This window comes from Dermatophagoides farinae, chromosome 5 (genome assembly GCF_024713945.1).
Source record: "Dermatophagoides farinae isolate YC_2012a chromosome 5, ASM2471394v1, whole genome shotgun sequence".
Taxonomy (NCBI): domain Eukaryota; kingdom Metazoa; phylum Arthropoda; class Arachnida; order Sarcoptiformes; family Pyroglyphidae; genus Dermatophagoides; species Dermatophagoides farinae.
Genome location: NC_134681.1, coordinates 2,714,228 through 2,735,593, shown reverse-complemented (window position 1 = coordinate 2,735,593; position 21,366 = coordinate 2,714,228). Strand labels below are relative to the sequence as shown.

Genomic DNA, 21,366 nt, shown 5'->3' with positions numbered 1-21,366 from the left:
CATCAATTGATTGATTGTTTTCCATTGATTAATTGAAATGTTTTTTGTTGAAATCAAATCAAACAACTACATTTTCCACCGTTGAAAAAACTTGTAAATTTTTGATGATAAATTAGACATGGAGTTTGTAGGATTTTTTAAAATTTTCCAAATTTCAAATCTTAATTTATTGATCGAAAACTTTTTAAGAAATTTTTTCAAAAAAAAAAACAAAACAAAAATAAAAACAAACCAGGCAACCAAACGGTGAATGAAATTAATGTGTTTGATGATTTGATGATGATTATTATTGCAACATCAGACAGACAAAAAAGATTATGATTGACACATGTGTGTATATAAATAAAGAAACCGAAATGAAATGAAAGTCGCTTGAGTTACATTGCTTATCATAATTATTAGTGATGACGACAAATATAAAATCCTACTAACTAATTCATCCTTGTTTGAATTCCAGTATATACATGTGTATTGTGTAAGTGGGGCACCTGTAGTTTTCAATGGAAAAAATCCAAAGAATTCCATTCTCATTGCCAAAACACCCAGATATACTCGTCTGTATTTCTGTATTGTTATTAAAAATTCCAAAAAATGAATTGAAATACGGTTATTCTCATTTCTCTTTTATTTTTTTCCATTCGATTCAATCTTATCGATATTCATCTTGATTGATTGAGTGATCGTGGTTGCGGTGATCAAATGTTAATGATCATTATTTCATGGATGTCAGGCCTGGCTGCTTCTCATAATTATAATTATTAGCCGTTCTTATGGAAAATTATTATTTTCAATCAACATTTGCCATTGAATATAACGAGCAATCACTCATAATGTATAATGATGATGTCGATGTTAAGGAAATGAAAAATCATATTGCCATTCAACTTTCATCCACATTGATAACGACAACAAAGACAACAATCATCAATTACCATATGACATTTTTCAAGTGAATACTTAACCTTTTCATTTTCATTGAAATTTTGCTTTATCCAGGTTGTTTAACGTTATATGGTTTCCATCTTTGATTTTACCTTCGTTTTTTTGCTTAATTATTTATTTCTTGGCTCATAACTCGTACCAAAAAATATATGATATGATTCAACTTTATCAACAAAATTACCAAATAAAATGAAATGACAATGATGATGATATAGTCGTAATAAATGTGCTGTAATTTTTACTTGTCCCTTCACAATAAACCAAGAATTTTATTGCAATTTTGTTTGACAAAACTATCAATGAAAACTGTGATTGTAATACGGAAAAGAATTATTATTGTTATTGTTAGTAATTTGATAGACAGAAATCACCTAAATTGATAAGAAAAATTATTTTAAATTAGGACTTATGGCTTATGAGTGAGGTTTTTTGTTTCAAAAGATTTGATTCGAATGGTTATAAAATTTAAAATAAAAAAAAACCATAAACAACCCACATTCATGATATATTTAGGATTGACGTAGATAAAATGTGACGGCGATTCATCATTTTATAATTACCGTTATCATACACTATTCATGATTATCAGACATAAATTAGAATTAGAACATGTCATGTATTGGCCGAATTTCGTTTGCATCATCATTATGTTTATTATCATGTTTATGACTTTGATTTTGATTTTGATTTTGACTGATTTTTTCAAATAAATTATAAAATTATAAAATGCTTGTTGTTTCTTTTGTTCAAATTCACAACAACTAATTACCATCCATCGCTTGTTTTAGCTTAATGTGTGTGTGCGTGTCTGTTTGTTTTTCAGTGAAGAATTGATTGATTAAACATTTGTTTAGTTCCAGTGTTTGAATAACGAATGATTTTGGTTTTACTAATCACTATACACCAGTCTTTTATGAAAGGTAGGTGTCAATGCCATTCATTTTTTCCTCTTAATCGATCAAGTATTTTTCAAATTTTTAACCAGGTAGTTTAAGTGTATGAGTGTCGTTGTTGTGTCGAACCAACAAACTTTTACAGGAAATCCGACAACTTTTTATTGTTTTTTTAAATTGTCAATAATTGGTTTAGCTATCTTTTCATTCGACTATCGAATCCAAGATGGCGATATAGTGTTTTTCTGGAATGAAAAAAATCATTGAATATTTAATCAATTGAATGAACAAAGAAAAAACAAAACAATGAACATGATAATTCAATTAAGATTCTGGCCATGTTGTTTGAATGTCAATCAACGTGCAGCAAATATAGAACACATCCATTGATCTCGGACATTGGAATTATCAAACAATAGAAAATTTTAGTTGCATTTGATACTTTTCCGTCTATGATGATGCTATGGATGAAAAACAAAGCAATGTCGACGACTTTTTTCTTGTCATGTTGTTATACCATTTTTCCATCCATCCATCCATTCATTCATTCGTTCATTCATTTGATTTGTCTATTAATTTGTTTATTGAGTGATTAGAAATTTTTTCTTGTGTTTAAGTGCATGTAACGCATGTTGAATTGCTATTATTCTGGTGGCCATTGATATGATCATTATTACATCTAATATGACCAAAAAACAATAACCAATTAACAATCAAATGAACCTGCACCCACCCATACACGGACAGAGACAGTCTGTTTATAGATTTTTTACAGGAACATGGAGAGTAAAACAAACAAACTAGAAAAAACGGCATTCAAACATCATGTAAGTCAACAATGATGACATTTTTTCTCAAACTTATTCAATACTGGTCTTTGCTGCTTTATTTACTTAAAGATATTATTATTATATAAATAGATAAATAGATAAATTGGCTAGATAAAGAATGAGGCGAATTCCATAATGAACGAGGCCCATATCCTACATGATCGGATTCTTTAGTTGTTTCTCATATCTTCACACTGCTTTGTCAATTCAATATTTCCGTATCTTTTTTACCAGAAAAAAAAGTTTGTTCTTTGTTGTTTTCTTGTTTAAAGTTTTGTTTGTTTGTGTAACTTGGTGATCGGGGTTGTATTGATTCTCAAAAAATAAAATCAACAAACAAACCGTTTGAATTCAAAGCAAATGAATGAATATTTGTTTTTCATGTTCACTTCTTCTTAATGGTTAGTGGCAAGAATTAACTGTTGAAAATTTCTTTTCCATTCTAGCTTCTAAATTGTGTTTGTGTGTGTTGCAGAACGTTGAAAGGTCAAATTATGTAATGTTTGGTCTATTTGTTGAGTTATTGTCAATTTTCATTTGTATCAGATTTTCGAATCTTAATAAATAAATAGGTTTCGCGTCATTTTTTTCACATTCTAATCAGTGTCCAATAGATTATGAATTTTCTTTGTTTTTCACTTGATTTGAAAATCAAACCCGAAACACACATTCGACATTGAAGACATGGCAATAAACGAACATGGAAAAAATACACGCAACAATGATAACCAGATCAAAAATGATGAAAAAAATACCATGACGACGGCGCATTGACGTTGAAACCAAAAAAAGACGATTATGTGGCATCAATTTGATTGTTGTATGCAATAATGTGCTTTGAAATGAAATGATTTTTATTGAGAAAGGGAAAAACATTTATATTTATAATATATTTATTTATATTTATATATAACTCACTGCTGCTAGTAGCACTTTGTTACGGCCGTTATAGAAATGATTATGCCTTAATGTGTGTTATGCGACGACGTTATCCAACATCATCATCATCATCGTAAAGGAAAGCTGTTTTTTCTTCTTCGGTTTCTTTATTTGTTCCATTCGGTTGTAGGTCAAAATCCCGAAAACAAAAACCCCGAAAACCGAAACACCGAAACCAAATGACCGAAAACAAAAACCCCGAAAAAAAATTATCCCGAAAAAAAATTATCCCGAAAACAAAAATCCCGAAAACAAAAACCCCGAAAAAAAATTATCCCGAAAAAAAATTATCCCGAAAACAAAAACCCCGAAAACAAAAACGTAGAAAATGGCTTGTTCCCTTAAACTTTAAAGCTTAAAGAATTATTCGACCAAACTGAATAGAATCAAAGATAAATAAGTGAAATTTGGATTTAAATTTCCAATTTTAAACGAACAAATGGTGATAATAATATAATATAAATGAATAATATAATAATATAATGTAATATAAATTATATAATTCGAATCCTAATTGATTCGGTCAATGAATCGTATTGACGATAAATTGACATCAATTTGCCTTCTCAAAAAAGATCGTGTTGGAGCGAAATTTGTAATTTTGGATGTTTCACCTCAAGTTTGAAAACGGACAATTTATTAAATTAACTGATCATTCACATGAAAAACTGACCAAAATTGATATATTTACCGATCGTTTTCAACTGACCAAAACTTTTAAAAAATTACTGACCAACCCCTCATTTTACTGACCGAAAAAATGGTACCCAATTAAATATTGCACGTCAAAGAACAATATTTCTGTAGGACAATGTCACAAATGCCTACGTTTTGACCATAAACTGGAAAATGTAAAAATGCTCTAGTCTGCTCAAAATGCCATGGTAATCATGAATCAAGAACATACACTTCATCTAGTCAATTATTTAGTTGTGCTTATTGTTTGTGGTGATATCAACACAGGAAAAATTAGTCTAGTTCTGAATTAAATGTCAATTATTCAGTTTTCTGTGAAGAATGTCCACAATATAAGCTAGCAACCGAACATTATCATAACCACATCGATTATGGATATTGAGCAAAGACAAACTAAAATTCCGGTTCAAAATTTACAACATAGTTTGAAATCTGTTGATCTATTTACCACAACTTCGAAATGCTGATTTTACTGAAGCCAGCCAATGTTCTGTTGTAGTAATGTAATTACTTAACAATTATGTTTGTGCAATATTTATAAGAGTAGCGTTATTCAGCTACGATTAACCTTTATTTATTATTAAATATTGTTCATTTTGCATTCGTTTGATTCTCACTACAACATGTTCATATAAAAGTAGTTCTTTGAAAACAAGGCTAGAAACAGTTATTGTCAAATTTGAATCGATTGAATCAGAATCGTGTAAATACACTGATAAACATCGTTGCGTGATTATTATGAGCATGTTACGATCAAATTCAAAATTTGAACAACTGGCTGATCGAATTATGATGAACAACATCATGAATGAATTCATTGTATATGATGAAAAGGCCAAATCTCAATCTCAAGAAAAAGTTTAAAAATAATATAAAATGCCCATTTTGCCATAAAATTGGACATAAAGTTGAAGGATGTTGGATGAAACGAAAAATTGATTCCAATAAAACAGAAGTTTCTCCATCAACATCATCTAATGATAAATCTTCTTCTAGCTCATCATTTTCACGAAATCAAATAACAAAAAGGAGAAGAAAGCTGCAAAATCGTTGTTGTTGAAATGTGCTGAAAAATTATCAGATATCTGGATACTTGATTCTGGATGTACTTCTCATACAACGATTGATAAAAATTTACTTATGGATCAAGAAGATAAACAGATTGAATTTGAATTGGCTAATGGTAATACAATTACATCAGAGAAAAATTGGTAATGTTGTTATTGAACCAAAACCAAATTGAAAGATGTGGCCTATGGAGGTTTCAGTTCGAAAATTGATTGAAGGCGGTTTTAAGATAAATTTTGAAGAAAATTTGGCCCAAATAACAAAAAATGAAATTTCATTTAATCTATGGATTATTGACAACAAATTAAAAAATATCATCATGAATATCTAGATATTAATTTAAAATTTAAAACTTGTGGTGATTGTATGATGAATAAACTAGATCTAATGACTTCTTTTCGTAGAATACATACCGGTACATGAAATTTCTCACAGTAATAGTGTTAATCTCCGTTCATTTAAAGTTTAAGGGAACAAGCCATTTTCTACGTTTTTGTTTTCGGGGTTTTTGTTTTCGGGGTAATTTTTTTCGGGGTTTTTGTTTTCGGGATAATTTTTTTTCGGGATAATTTTTTTTCGGGGTTTTTGTTTTCGGGGTTTTTGTTTTCGGGATAATTTTTTTTCGGTCATTTGGTTTCGGCGTTTCGGTTTTCGGGGTTTTTGTTTTCGGGATTTTGACCTACAACCGTTCCATTCTTTTATATTCCTATTTCTACGGTGTCTTTTTGACGAATGAAAATGGCTAGCTTGAGTTTGCCAGTTTTTTTTGGATCGGATCGGTTTTTCTTTGGTTCTTCAAATGGTCGCTCCATATTGTGGTGATTGATGACATTTTCTTTCATTTTTCCTCTTTTGCTTTGTATGCTAGGACAGCAATCTAGGTTAGTTGAGGTTTTCAGTTTTTTATTATCTACCCATCTCTTCACTTTTTTGTTGATCTATTTGCTTGGCATGTCTAGTTTTGTTCTATCTCTCTCTCTCTACCGTTTTTCTGTTTTTTCTCCTATCAATTTTTCTTTAGTCGAATTTTTTTTCCGTGAAACGAAAATTCTTTTACTCCATTCCAGAACCCGCTTACCCACTCACACTTGGACACAAACAAACAACATACAAAGATCAATTTGATTTCGCTTCAATTTATGATTCTTAATATATTTTTGGGCTCTTGATAGACTGGATACGATGTTGTTTGATTGAGAAAGTTGCAGTTGCAAACATTGGCAGAGAGAATGAAGAAAAAGAAGAAGAGCAAGTTAACTCATATGATTACTATTACTATTATTGTATAAACGAAATAAACGAAAACCAAAAAATAAAAGGAAATGATGATGATAATTTTATTTATTATTATTTATTATTATTATTTATTTATTAATACAAAAACAAGAAAACCCTTGCTCCATATAAATACAAGGGTATTTAAGAAAAATACAAAACCAAAAATAGTACAAAAGGAAAGAAACAATTATTGCATAATTAAACTAGAATAAATAAAATTTAATAATTTGATAATTTTATTTATTGAACAATATTGGCTATAGGTTCGACGGGTTTTCACTCCATTCGTTTTATATTCTTCCATCATGTGATAGTTGTTGCTCGGAAAATTTTTTGTAAATTTAATTTGGAATTGTTTCCATTCTTTCTGCTTTCTCGATGCTACTGTGAGATGGAAATAGTAGAGTAAAGTAATCTTGCCATTCCTGAGGACATCAATTGATCGATTTAAGCAGAAAATTATCATTATCAGCGACAAATTTTTTTTAATTTTTCGCCTCTAACAAATAGATATTTGATTTTCAGTTAGTTTAGCTGAAGCTGAATTTGCAGCAAATGTAAGAACGGAAGAAATTCTTTCAAATAACTGGCTAACTGTTACAAACATTGAAGACCCATTACAAGATCGATTGTTGTTATCGGTGCTGACCAACAAAATTTCTTTCGGGTGCACATCCATTCAGAATCAGAATCAATTCTAGTTTTATTTTCTTTATGATTCGGTAATTATTAGTTTTGCAATAGTTTTGCTGAAATCTTTGGTTCCAATAATATTTTGTGTAAATATTTGGATTTATTTCATTTCATTTTCAGAATTTGTCTTTTTTTAAAATAAAAAATTCAATAATTTTATTGACCATAATGCAAGATTGCTTAAACCAATGTGATTGTATTGATATGGGAAGAAAAGAAAACGAAGCGACCACAACAACAAATCGATGGAAAAATGAATGGGAATACCAATAATAGAGAATGACAATCTAATTCAATTTCAATTTGATTGGAATAAATGTTGTTTGCTTAGTTGCATGATTTTTCTACAATTTGATGATGATGCTATGATATGCACACTGGCAATGATACTTGATGAGTGAAAAGAAAAAAAAATCAAAATCTAAATGAACCAAATTCTCATCTCGTTCTTTTTTTGATAATTCAATTTAATTCCAAATCAATCAGTCGATTAATAATCTGATCAAGTTTGTCACATTTTTCTATTCACTCACTTCAATTTCAATTACATGCACATCACATTCAAATAGATCGATAATGTCTCGAATTTTCATTCCTCTTTCAGCCTTGAATTTGTTTTTCGAAATGGACAACGACTGAAAATAGTGATGAAAAAATAGAAAATTCATCCAAAGAACAACAACAACAACCAAAAAGGAACGAAAATTACATACATGATACAAATGGAAAAAAATCAACACGAGAAGCTCAAATTGCTTTACACCTGGGCTAGTCAAAGTTTTTTTCTTTATTATTTATTCGAACTTGTTGTCGTGTTGCTGTTGTTGTCAAATCAAGCTGTACTGAATTTGTAAATTCCAATAGAAAAAGTGTATGTGTTCCAATTCGACAATATTCAATTCACTGGAATTGTCTGGCCCATACAAACACCAACATTTTTGATTTGACGTCATCATTTTTTCGTGTTTAATATGTTTCTTTCCATTTCTTTTCATAATTTTTTTATATCTTGTTTCCTTTCTACAATTCGTGGCGTTTCCCAGATTGAGTAAAGAGAGAGAGAGAGAGAGAGAGAGAAAATCGAATGTCGATTTTGAAATATCATTTTCGTTTATTTTATTTTTATTATTTCCATTTGCTTTTTCTATCCGGATTATATATTGAAATTTGGTAACAACTTTTTTTGCCCTTCATGTTCATACAAACGCACATACACATTGATGGTTTCAGTTTCAATTTCAATTTCAATTTCGATCAAGGAAAAGGAGAGAGAGAGAGAGAGAGAGAAACTTTCCACAACTTTCTGGTCATAAAGGTCAATGGAAATAGATTTTTTACTTACTTTCCTTTTTTCTTGATTTGTTTGTGCAAAAAACATAATCATTTTTTTTCTTCTTGAAAAATAGGCCAATTCAATGAATGAATAAATGGATAAATGAAAATGGAAAAAATTTGTTTTGTTCCTCAAAACTTTTTTCTCTCTGTAGCTATACTGTAACCAATCTCTCTTTCTCTCATTGTATGTTTGATATGATGTGGACGGTATATTATAAGGGGAACAGAAACAAAAACTGAAAGATCAATGATCATCATCAGTATTGTCAAAGTCATCTGAAAAACATAAAACGGAAAAGAAAAAAAAGTTTTTTCATGTTTTTTCCCTTTCCTCAATTTGCTACCATCGTTCTTGTGTATACAAAGTAAAAAAGTGATGAACGAAATCCGTTAAAGAACCCCCACTACCACATCAAGAAACAAAATAAAAAAAAATAGGAAAGGGATATACATCTTTGGAAAGAAAAAAAAATTTTCGCTTGGTTGATTTTTGTTCCGGTGTCTTGATTTCTCGATGTCCTTGTTCTGGATACAATACAAACATATCTTTGTGGATATAATGTTTTTTCCCTTTTTTCTCTTGGTTTTTCGTGTTGGTTCTTCTGAAGCAAGCAATCGACAGCAATAATATGCCAGCAATTTCTGCGTGTGTGTGTGTGTGTGTGTGTGTGTATTTTTTTCTGGACCATTTTTTATTTGTTGTTACCCTACTAATACCCTGCGGGATATCACAATAATTTTAGAGAAAAAAGGCCCCTTCAATGATTGCTTGGATAGACTATTTCTATTTATTATTTTTTCTCTCTCCTTGTTTGTTGAAAAAAGTTTCGAGTTTAAGCGATCCATAATTTTGCTTTTCATCATTTTTATTTGGTCTAACTGAGCAAAAAAGTCCATTCAATTTTTCTGGAACCAGATTCAATGGTTTTTGAATTGTTTCGAGAATCTTTTTCTCTTGTTTGTCTGAGTGTTGAAAGCGACTTATATCGTCATCATCATTATAATAACAAGGGGAATGGAGTTGAAATTTTACAAAATTCAAAGCCAAAGTGAAAATAGAAAAGGAATCTATTGTCTTCTCCTTTCTCTCTATTCTATCATCATCATCATCATCTTCGTCGTTATAATCCTAAAAAATGTCTTGATGATATAGCTGCGTAGTGGTTTTATTTCTTTATTTAACCAACCAACATAGGAATAAATGGAAAAATTGAGAAAAGAAAAATGACAATAATAAAACAATACTTAAATACTTAAAAGGACGATAGAAAATGACACGACATATTTCCGGTCGATCGGTCGGTCTATCGGCATCACTACACTACTGATTTTGACGCCCCCAAAGTGTGTCTTGTCTATGGTTCATTCATTCATTCATTCATTCATTCATATTTTCGATTCAATTGCATATTAGCGTACACACACACAATCCTTATATCCTATCGATCTTTTCAATTCATTTCATTTCATTCAATTCTATTCGAATGAATGGAAAACAGAACACAATGCAACTATTTCGGTCTGATGAACAATTTCATTCTCATCATCATCATCATCGTTGCTCACTTTGTTTTTTTCTCACTCCCTTTGTGTCTATGTTCTTATTTCGATTCAATTTGATTTGATATAATTTTTATCTCATTCATTCGTAAATCGGTAGTTGTTTCCACCATCATCATGATCTTGAACAACAACATTTTTTTCTGGTGGAAACAATCTTTATGGCCCATAACATACAGATTGTTGGAAATGATGATTGAAATGAAATGTAATAACGAATAACGAATAACGAATATGAATCAATTGATTTTCAATTTTCTTTTTCTCTTTTTCTTCAAATGTGAGATGTTTGAATGATGAAAAATGGAATTGTATTCATATGTTTCACCCACACACAATCACTCACGCATCATTGTTATACCTAGTTCAATTGTTCATAATCATAATCATCTATTATTCAATAAACGATGTGGCAGCCCAAAAGAGAGAAACTTTTTATTAAAAAACAAAAAAAAACTGAAACCAATTTTCATTCTCTCTCTCTCTCTCTCTCTCTCTCTCTCTCTCTCTCTCTCTCTCTCTCTCTCTCTCTCTCTCTCTCTCTCTCTCTCTCTCTCTCTCTCTCTCTCTCTCTCTCTCTCTCTCTCTCTCTCTCTGTGTGTGTGTGTATCTATGACTAGTCATTTGGATGTATCATCATCATATATTAATATTAATTGTTTATGATAATCATTATTTTCTTCTTCATCATCGATTCCATTTTCTGATATTGTATCTGTGTGGCAATCGACAGGAAATGAAGATTTTCTCACCATCTCATGTCATAAAATGACACTCTTATTTCAAGTCAAGGGCAGAAATTTTTATTATCGAATTTGTAATGCGAGTGTGTGTATCAAAACTCTAAAAATAAATGAAGAAAGCGAATTATTTAGGAATGATCGATTAGGTCCACTAGACTGGGTGATCGGTCGTTTTCATTACAACACAGCAAAGTTTACAATTCAGTTTAGGCCAACCATATTTTTCTAAACAAAAGTCCCGACAATCCAGTGATCAGTGTTTCTCAACCATATCGTCACCATAGACAATCATTGCAAGAAGATTACTGAAATTCCGGACATGGCCGGACTAAATCCGAACGTATGGCAACCCTACGATATTCGGTAATATTAGTTAATCATTCATCTTTAAATGTTTCGCTTTTCATACAGTCGCTGTGTCGTCATTATCGTCATTCATTTTTTCCGGTTCTTCATTTCATTGATAGTAGAGAATTCTCTCATGATTAGTGTCCAGAAAGAAATTTTGTGTATCCGAATGGCCGACCATCATTACTGACAGACAATTAGTTTTTTCGTTTCAGATTTTTTTTTAAATTAAAATTAAAATTTTATTTTCGAAAAAATGTTTCACACATACAAGAAAAAACTAAATACAACATGACAGACAGACAAATGAAAGAAATTTTTTTTTTGTTGAATCGATCATATCACGAACACGCACACACGTTTGGTGTGAGCAATTGAATTTCATTTTTTATTTGATTTTTTTTTGTTGTACAAAACATTCGTTTCCAATTGTTATTGCGTTAATGATGATGGTGATGGTAGTAATGGTATTTGTTGGGCATCCCAATTGTAGCAAACAACTTATCAACACTAACGATTCGACAACAAAAAGAAAACGATCATTTTCGATTCTGCTCTGGACTCAATTGTCAATAAACACAATGACAGAATAAAGAAAAATGAAAAAAAAGATCTGGTTGAATTTTCAGTGAAATAAAAAATTTTTTTTTATCCATTGTGATGTTGGCAACAGAAGAACAATCATCGACAACACACACACACACACATATGGTCCGTACACATCTGTAATGTCGGCGATTGTTCTGTAAACATGTTCCAGAAACGGAAAAGAAAAATTTGTTTTTGTTTGTTTTCGCGTTTAGGCTTGCGGTTCATATATAATAATGATAATCGTCGTCGTAAACAAACGGCCACGATTTGTAGTATATTTGAATTGAACATTTCCTTTTTTCTTTCTCTTCATTTCATTTTATTCCATTCAATGATTTATATCATAGAGACAGAGACATCCATTTCCACCAGATTTTCTATGTATTTAAGTTTGAATCATAAATTTCTGGTCAATTGTTGTTGTTGTTGTTGTTGTTGCTATTAACTTTAGTGATGATGAAAAACATGGCAAAAATGGATGAAATTCATTTCTCTATTCAGACACACATATTGATGGATCAGATATTCTGTTCGGTGTATGTGTGTTTTTCACAATCTATTTTATTTTATTATTATCTACCAAAATTTATTCTACACTATTCGGATGTTTGCACACACACACACACACACACACATACACACACACACGCACACAATTCAATTTCCTTTGCCCTTTTCCATTCAGTCTAGATCTGTTTTTCATTTTGGAGTTATGTTCAATACATTCAGTCAAATGCCATTCATATAGCCATATATATTGGTGATGGATCCAAGTTTATTTCAAATTCAAGTCTTGTTTTCAAAGTTTTTTCTCTGTGCTATGTGGGAATTTTTATTTTGTTGTTTAAAAAACGCCACAATAGTTTTATAGAATTTGGTTAGCAAACACGCACACATATTACGTCAATTTGGTCAATCCATAGCCACCATCAACCTCATGCTGATTTAAATTGAAATTGAACCCGGATTTTTCTATTTCTTACCATTCATAGTTACAGGCCAAAGTTTATTTTTTGATCAATTTTCAGATATTTTGTTTTCACTCATATTGGTTATGATTGAATAATAATGATGATGGTGGTTATCGAAAGCAAATGTAGTGATAATTTACTATTTTTTTTCATTCCGTTGTTAGTATGAATAAAACTTGAGCGATCTAATCTATGGATAGAGAATAAAAGCAGAAATTTTTTTTTAATGCAATTCAAAACCCCGAAATTCTTCACTAATAATTGCGATGATGACAAGTAACGTGACTCGAATCGATCATCATCTTGATATTTCTCTCTTGTTGTCATTGTTCATTCATTTATTCAGCAAGTCAGTTAGTCGATCATCGGTATTATGGTTAACTGATTCCACCATGGTGTTGACCAATTGGACCAACTATGAATTCGGACACACACGCAAAGTTTGACATTTGATTCTTGCGTTCATGAATCCATTGTTTATTGGTTGGTCATTTTTTCTCATTGGATCGATTTGTCAAATTTTTGTAATTCATGGTTTTTTCTCGTTTTTTGTTGCTGTTAACTCAGAATACTGAAAAAATTGCAATGTCCGTTTTTATCGAGTTAATTCGTTTTGGTCATCAGTTCTTGTTGGAATGAATGGCAGAATGAAGAAAATAAAAATAATAACAACTTGCGTGTGTCACTTTATATGTGTGTGTATGTTTGCAATTTATTTCAATGTACAAGATATACGATGCAGGTTTTTGTGTTGATCAAGTCAAATGAAAAATGATTGCCGATATCAAGGTGTGCCGATAATAATAATAACAATAATGACTAAGTGAGAGCCGTTAGCTATTTTTTTGGTGGTAAAAAAAATCATTCTGTTTAATTGATGATGATGATGATGATAACCTTGCTTTCATTGTTTATCTTTTTTGTGTCAAGTGTGTTTATGAATCTAGTTAATTCCTGGAAATTTATTTTCCAATTTTTTCCATTTTTTGGCTCTTTGTTTCGAAATGAATTGTTCAAGTAACCAGTGTAATGTATTATATTCATCGTTATTATTAACATCAATGGAATCCCTATTGATTCGCAGTGAAACAAAAAATTGATTGCTCCATCCACATAAACACACGAACAAACTTGAAAGAATGAAAACAGCAACTTTAAGTGATAGTCAACTTTTTATTTTTCGTTTCTTTTTTCTCCCAAATATACTCATCATTACTGTCCAAGGATGGTGATGATGATAAAATACGCCTGATGGGCAAAAAATGAAAAATATTCAAAAATAGACCATCAAACATCGAATAAATGCCAGAAAAAAGAAACAGAGAATCTTTATTCTCTCTTCTGATAATATAAATATATGTGAAGCCATAATCGATTTGGGCATTTTACTTCTGTACAAACCCGACACATTTAATGCACATTGGCTATTATGGTTTTGAATTTTATTCAATACATTTGTGATGTTATTGCTAGACAAAAATACAACAATTTGATATTTGTAATCACAACATACGTTTTTTTGAATGGCCCACCATGACAATGACCGAATCGTGAATCATTTTAATTTCGATTTGCATTTATTTCTGTTCAGCTGGTGGTTTTCAATTTTTTTCACATTTCGGAACCATTTTGGTTGAAAGATTCATAACATCATCATCAATATGATGAACTGTGGAGATATGGGAATGAGAACAAAAAAAATTACAGGACCAGATGTGCTTTGAATGGAAATTCGGATTGTGCCCACACCAAACATTTTGATAATTTTGCATAAAGCTAATAGAAAAACAGCAAAAAACAAGAACTTTTTTCATTTAAATTCGATTCTCCACCACATAGATGCTGAATGTGGGGAAGAAACCGAAGTCAAATCGTTTTTATTCAAAATTATTTTTTTTATCACAGATTCAAATTACGTGATTCTATCGAATGTCATGATGATTGTTCGTTTGGTGTCTAATGAAATAGAATCGGGTCATGGTTGTCCGAATCTATTATCATCATCAAAACTATATATTGATTGTTTCAATTTCGGAAAAGACGAAATTCCAATTTCCAATTTCCAATTTCTATTAATCGTCTTTTTTGTTTTGTTTGAAAACTTTGGAACATATTGTATTGTCCGAGTGTTTCGATGCTCGAAAACATCATTGTCATCATTTCAATAACAAAGAAAAATAATAATAAACAATAATAATGTCCTCTGGCTTTTTTTGTTTCTCTTGGTGAGATATTCATTGGTGTTTGACTGTTTATCGATGATGGTATTAATATATAATATAATGGTTTGGTCCTATAATGGAGCGGACAGTTGAGTTTGAATGAACGAATTCTTTTTTTTCAGAAGTACTATTCATTCTAATTTAGTTTCACATTTACTTTAGAAACATGATGATAGTCATTTGCAGTATATACCATAATGACAATGATAATAGCATTATATATACCCTTTATATACGCCAATAGAAATGATGTTTCCTTTTTCCATTCAAATTTAGATTTTCTGATCGATTTCCTATTCGGATTCGATAATTGGATTCCATACTCCTATTGATTGCATTTCATTTATTTATTCATCAGGATACTGAACAACAAAAACTAAACAAGCAAACACATACAAACGAATCAATCAGTCAGAACATCGAGCAAATTTTTGGGCGTTACAAAATGACTTGTTTTCGATCAAAGAGAGAGAGTGAGAGACCCAAAAACTGAAAATAAAACACTCACAAAGGTTATACAATGTAATCAATTTAAATTTATTTTGAAATTTATCATGCCACCGTTTCGCATTCCAGCTCTTGGGAGTTTTTTTTGCTGATTTCCATTTGGGAATAATAATAAGGATCGTGAATGGTCAATATGTGACTGTGTTTGATAAAGATTCACGACCATACTATTATCATGATGATGATGATGATCGTCAGAGTTTTAATTCAGCTTTTCTTTTATGTTGAATAGAAAATGATCGTTTTTTCACTATTAATATAGATGAGAGAATCTGATTCTGTTTCAGGAAAAAACGCCATCACTAAAATTTTTTATCGTTCACTAATGATAGGTTTTGATTTCTACTTTTATTCTATTCATTCATATGTTGGCCTAGTTGTCTTTACTGGTCCAATGATGACGATGATGATCGAGTCAAAAAACGATTTGATTGTCATCATCATCATCATTTGACATTGTTGCATGTAATAATGAAATAGCCAGAAAATGACCGTATTCCAGAAGCACAAAGATGTTTGATATGAACAAGGAAACAAATGAATGAAAGTGACTGCGTGATAGCAAATTCATTACAAAAACTGTGCTATATTATGTATTAGCATGATGATGACGATGATAATCATGATGATGATGGCCATCTTTATTCATTACATAAAGCATCTTTTATGATTCTTCCGTTTTTTTGTTATTCAATATTGATGGGTTTCTTCAACTAGCATGAATGAGAGATTCAACCTTGGTTATGTAATGAATAATGTTTGAAAAGTTTGTCTATGTTGTGTTGGAATGGAAATAATAACAAGAATAACAAGAATAATAATCTCCTTTTTGATTTGATTTTTGGCTTCTTCTTATACACTTTTTATAATGAGTATTGTTTGGTTTTGGATAACTGGTAATTTAGTTAAGTGATTTCCAAAGTTGATTTCTTCTTATTCATCCATTCGTCGAGTTTTTGTTTATTCTATTTCTGTTTGCGATGTCTAGAATCGCTAATATCCTTTGTTTTTTGGTCCAATACTGTTAAATACTGAATTTGATTGAAATATTATACACGCTTATAGGATGATGATGGCCATCAAAATTGGGCTAATTCGATATTTTGTGTGTGTGTGTGTCTGTTTTTTTTTCACCCATTTCCATGATGTATCGAATAAGAGAAAAAATGAAATTCAACAACAGTTTGGAATAGTCGATAGATGGCAGCATATTTGAATATAGTTCATAATTGGAAAAATAACCTGGCTTTCACGGTTACAAACGTTTCAACAGAGGAAAGGTTTCGTATAGTTTAGTTTTGAATTTTCAAAATTCAAATTTAATTTATTCATAATTTGAATCTGAATTTTTCGATCAGCAAAAGGAAGCAATGATTTGTTGAATGTGTTGTGTGTATGTGAATTTTTTGATTTAATTGTGAATCACTTATAATGATAGATATTATGAAACAAGACAATCGTTTTTCGTTTGTTGTTGTTGTTAATTTCGTTAATTTTCTGTAATTTAGCCTGTCACTTTTTTTCAGCTAAATAATTTCATTGGTTGCCTTTTCTCTTTAGTTCTCGTCCTCACTTTTTCTTTTGCTATTCTTCATTGTTGAATTAGTCCATTGAGAATTGGCCGCTTTTTATTCAATGTGCACAATATCGTATGGCCAAATAATTGAACGAAAATCGTATATAAAACCAAATGAACAAAACATTATTTGATTCCCATACACAGACATTGGTCGATAGCCTTAAGGTTCGAATTTATCAGGAATCAGGAACAATATTCACTATATACGGCCGTAATCATCAAAAATTTATTCAATCATTTTTTATCCATCTAGTAATTGCCAATTGTGCAGTACAGTACAATTTTTCAAAATAATAATGAAAAAGTTTTTCCAAAATTTCAATCCATTCATTCATTTGTTACATTTTTCAATGGCCAAATGTATTCATTAAACAATGATGAGGATGAAAATTGTATTTTCACAACCATATCAACCATATTACATTTATAAAAAAAATCAACGATGATAAAGTTTTCTAATGAAAACAAATCCAGGATTGCAACATAAATATATCGTTGGAAAACTTGAAAAAAATATTTAAACAGAATGGGATAGGACGAAGAAAGAAAAACTGCCATTCTCATCATCAGAATATTTCAATGTTGATGATGATATGACACATTTTTACATTTGCATCACATCCGACATCACATCATCATCGTCATCTCAAATGGTTTCATTTTTTCTCTTGTCAGTATATAAAAGCAAAATGAAATGAAAAAACAACGAAGAATTGTATGGAAATTGATTGTCGCTGTTGGATTGTAAAAAAAATTCATTTTTTCGATCTGATACATTTCTGTTAGTTTGTTTGATGATCATAGAACATCATTCTGATGATAATGATGATGATGATGATGACAATGCAATTCATTCAAAATTGTCAAAATTTTCACTTTCTTTCCTATCTACTTTCATGACCATGATGATGATAACATGAACGTTTGATAAAATTTCGATTCTAAACATTTTTTTGTTTGAGCTATCATTTTCACTGCATTTCTATACCATTCATAAACGTAAACGTAGATAATAGATAGAGAAAAAATGCTTCACACTGAATTTAATGAATTGTTGTCTGAGTGGAACAAGAAAAAAGCCAACTTTATAATCGTTTCATCAATTTTTTCTGGTTACTTTATTATTTATTTTAGGACCAAGTACAGAATCAAGTGAAAAAAGAGAATAAAATTGTTACTCGATCCATCATCTAGATTCTAGAAATTGGAAATTTCAAATGAGAGATATCATGCGTTTGTTGTTGTCAAATTCAATTCAATTCATTCATTATGATGTATCGATGTTGTTTTGTGTTGTCGATCATTTCATTTCATTTCATTTTCATCGTTTGAAAGTTTTAAAAATTTAAATGTTAAAAATTTGAAAATGTGAAAAAAAATTTTAAAGTTTTGAAAATTTATTGATTCTGGCATTTGAAGGAATGAACTGTGATGAATTTCAAATGAATTAGGAAATTTTTTTCTCATATCTCAGGCATTTAAATATTTGATGGTGTCTAAATCGAAAAAAGAAACAATCAGCCAATTTCCAAGCTTACGATACAATAATTGTGACTTTATTCCATTCTATCCACACACACACACACACATACACACGAATATATTACGTGTCGGTATTATTAGCAAACAAATAACAAAACGAATGAATTGAATCGAAAGAAGGAAAAAACCAATACACCCATCGAAATAGATGGAGAAAAAAGAAAGAAAGAGATTATTCCCAAATGAGAAATTGGACATATATTACCGCGTACACATAAAATAGTTTGTCGCATGACAAGATCAAAATTATAAGAAAAGAAAAAACCTGGAGACCATGTGTGTTGAATTCCAAACACACACACAGAGAGAGAGAGAGAGAGAGAGAGAGAGAGAGAGAGAGAGAGAGAGAGAGAGAGAGAGAGAGAGAGAGAGAGAGAGAGAGAGAGAGAGAGAGAGAGAGAGAGAGAGAGAGAGAGAGAGAGAGAGAGAGAGAGAGAGAGAGAGAGACAAGAACGAATAAACCAGAATTTATATTCGTGTGGTTATAATATATTCAATTTTCGGGTTTTCTTTCTTTCGCTATTCATCACCAATAAGCAGCAGGAAAAAAACTGATTCCATACATGAATTTTTTTGATTCGCTTTTATTTTTTGCACCAACGCCCTTGGTGCGTGTGTGTGTGCAAGATGATATTCAATGAATAAAAAACGATACAATACTTTGGTTCCATTAGAATACTTTTACTTGGATTTGAAAAATGGAAAAAGCAAGTTTTTTCTGTTTGTTACCCCCACAATTGATTATATTCATCATACATCTAATATTGTAGAGATAGATAGATGAATATAATCAAAAGGAAAAGATAGATAAATAGTTTCTTTTCAAATAGTTGCCGATATGAATCTTCGGGTTTGGCTTGTTTCTAATAATGTTTTGTTTTCTCGGCATTTGGACTGCCGCCAACGCCTTGTTAGATATTCTGCAAATCAATGATTACTTTTAACTTTTTTCTTTCGCCATTCAATTCAATTGTCTGAATTTTTTGTCAGACAAAATGTCAAAGTTTTCTATATTTGTATTTTCCGAGTATTTAGCTCCAAATGGTCGTCGTTGTTGATTGATTGATGAGAGAAAAAAATCAACTTTGACATTTATATTTTCCATTTCATAGTCATTCCTCGCACTCTTTCTCTTTCATCGCAATCAATCGATTAGTATATCATCGCCACAATGATTAAGATTTTGGGTCACAATGCTCTTTCTTTCTTTGTGTGTAAGAATCTCGCCGTTAAATCAATCGAAACAAACCAATTTAACGTCATTGGAATGGAATGTCTCTTCCAATTCTATTTGTCCCCATTGAACAATTAATGCATTTACTCGAAAATTATAGTTCATCACAAACACATGAAAAACAAAAACCAAATAATGAGTTCATATGGTTTGTTGTATGAAAATGAATGAAATGTATAAATTCCAACGAAATTCTTTCTTTTATTATCATGCACTTTCATCATCATCACCATTGACGAATAATTTGATGATATTCAAAGTGGAAAAAAACACAAAACAGAATGAAAAGCGAAAAGAATTTTCAAATTTTCAAAATTCATTATTGCCATTGTAGTTGTTTACCAGTTTCAATTGGAAAAAATTGTAGTCATTCATAAGAACTCTTATCAATGTTGCATCCATTTCCCTCTCTTTGTTTGAGAGAGAATGAGATTTTAAAATTGTATTTGTAAAGCCCAAGTTGAATTCCCCGTTCGACGTTTTTCATAACATTTGAGATACATTTTATCAACAACAACATCGACGGTACATTTGAGAACTATTAGCGAGAAATCAAAAAAAAAATTGAATTTGAATTTGAATTTGAATTTGTCAACGATCCGTTATTTTTCATCATGTTTATCATCACCACCCAGTTCAATTCAATATGTTGTAATTTTTTTCCATTTTTTGTCTGTATTTTTTCCCATTGAAAATGGATTTTATTGAGTAGTTTGCGAATGGAAAAACATTTCATCATCAACGACAATAAAAATAGCATCAAATCATTGCTGGTAAACGTTTGAATCCATTTTATGGCATATTCGCTAATGGAATTTTTACCCGGGGTGAGTGGAAAAAAGAAAAAATTTTCTCCATCCACATCTTCATCATTTATTTTGAACAAAGATTCTGAATGTTTAGAAATATTTTACAAGCAAAATTTCAGTATTTTTGTTTTTTGTGTTGTTCATTTTATTCATCAATGACATGTTCTGGTACGAAAGTTGTACTTTTTTAAAATTTAAATTCTGCAAAAAGTACCCAGAAAAAACAACAAAATAGACATTCATGAATTTTCTTTTGGCCGGAAAAGACACTGCAACACTAACACGACAAACAATCATGAATAGTTTTCGTAAAAAAGTCGCCTAAGTGTGCGTGTATATATATAAAATTTCAACTTTTTTTCACTTTTGTTCGATTCAAAAATACCCTAACCGTTTTCTCAATTCACATACAATTTTTCCTCAAATCATTATCTTGACGAAACAAAAAAAAAACGTGAAAATTGGAAAAACAAACGGAATTGCGCCCGATTCGTATTTTTTTTGCGTTGAAAAAAATAAAATCATATTCTCTCCTTATCAAACAAAAAACCATTGAAATTATCAATCAGTTTTGTTTTCGATAGTT

The 21,366-nt window shown here is 30.5% G+C and overlaps 1 protein-coding gene across 2 annotated transcripts in view; it reads left to right on the top strand.

Annotated features, from left to right (window-relative positions):
• PMCA (plasma membrane calcium-transporting ATPase 3) overlaps nt 1-21,366 on the top strand; it is a 64,827-nt gene that overhangs the window by 1,005 nt on the left and 42,456 nt on the right. Inside the window, exon 1 of one of the 2 annotated variants that reach the window (XM_075731203.1) lies at nt 1,635-1,862. The exons of the other annotated variant lie outside the window; for it this stretch is intronic. The gene's annotated coding sequence lies outside the window, so the exon portion shown is untranslated. Of the gene's footprint in view, nt 1-1,634; nt 1,863-21,366 lie in introns of those variants that run through there. 2 annotated transcript variants of the gene reach the window in all.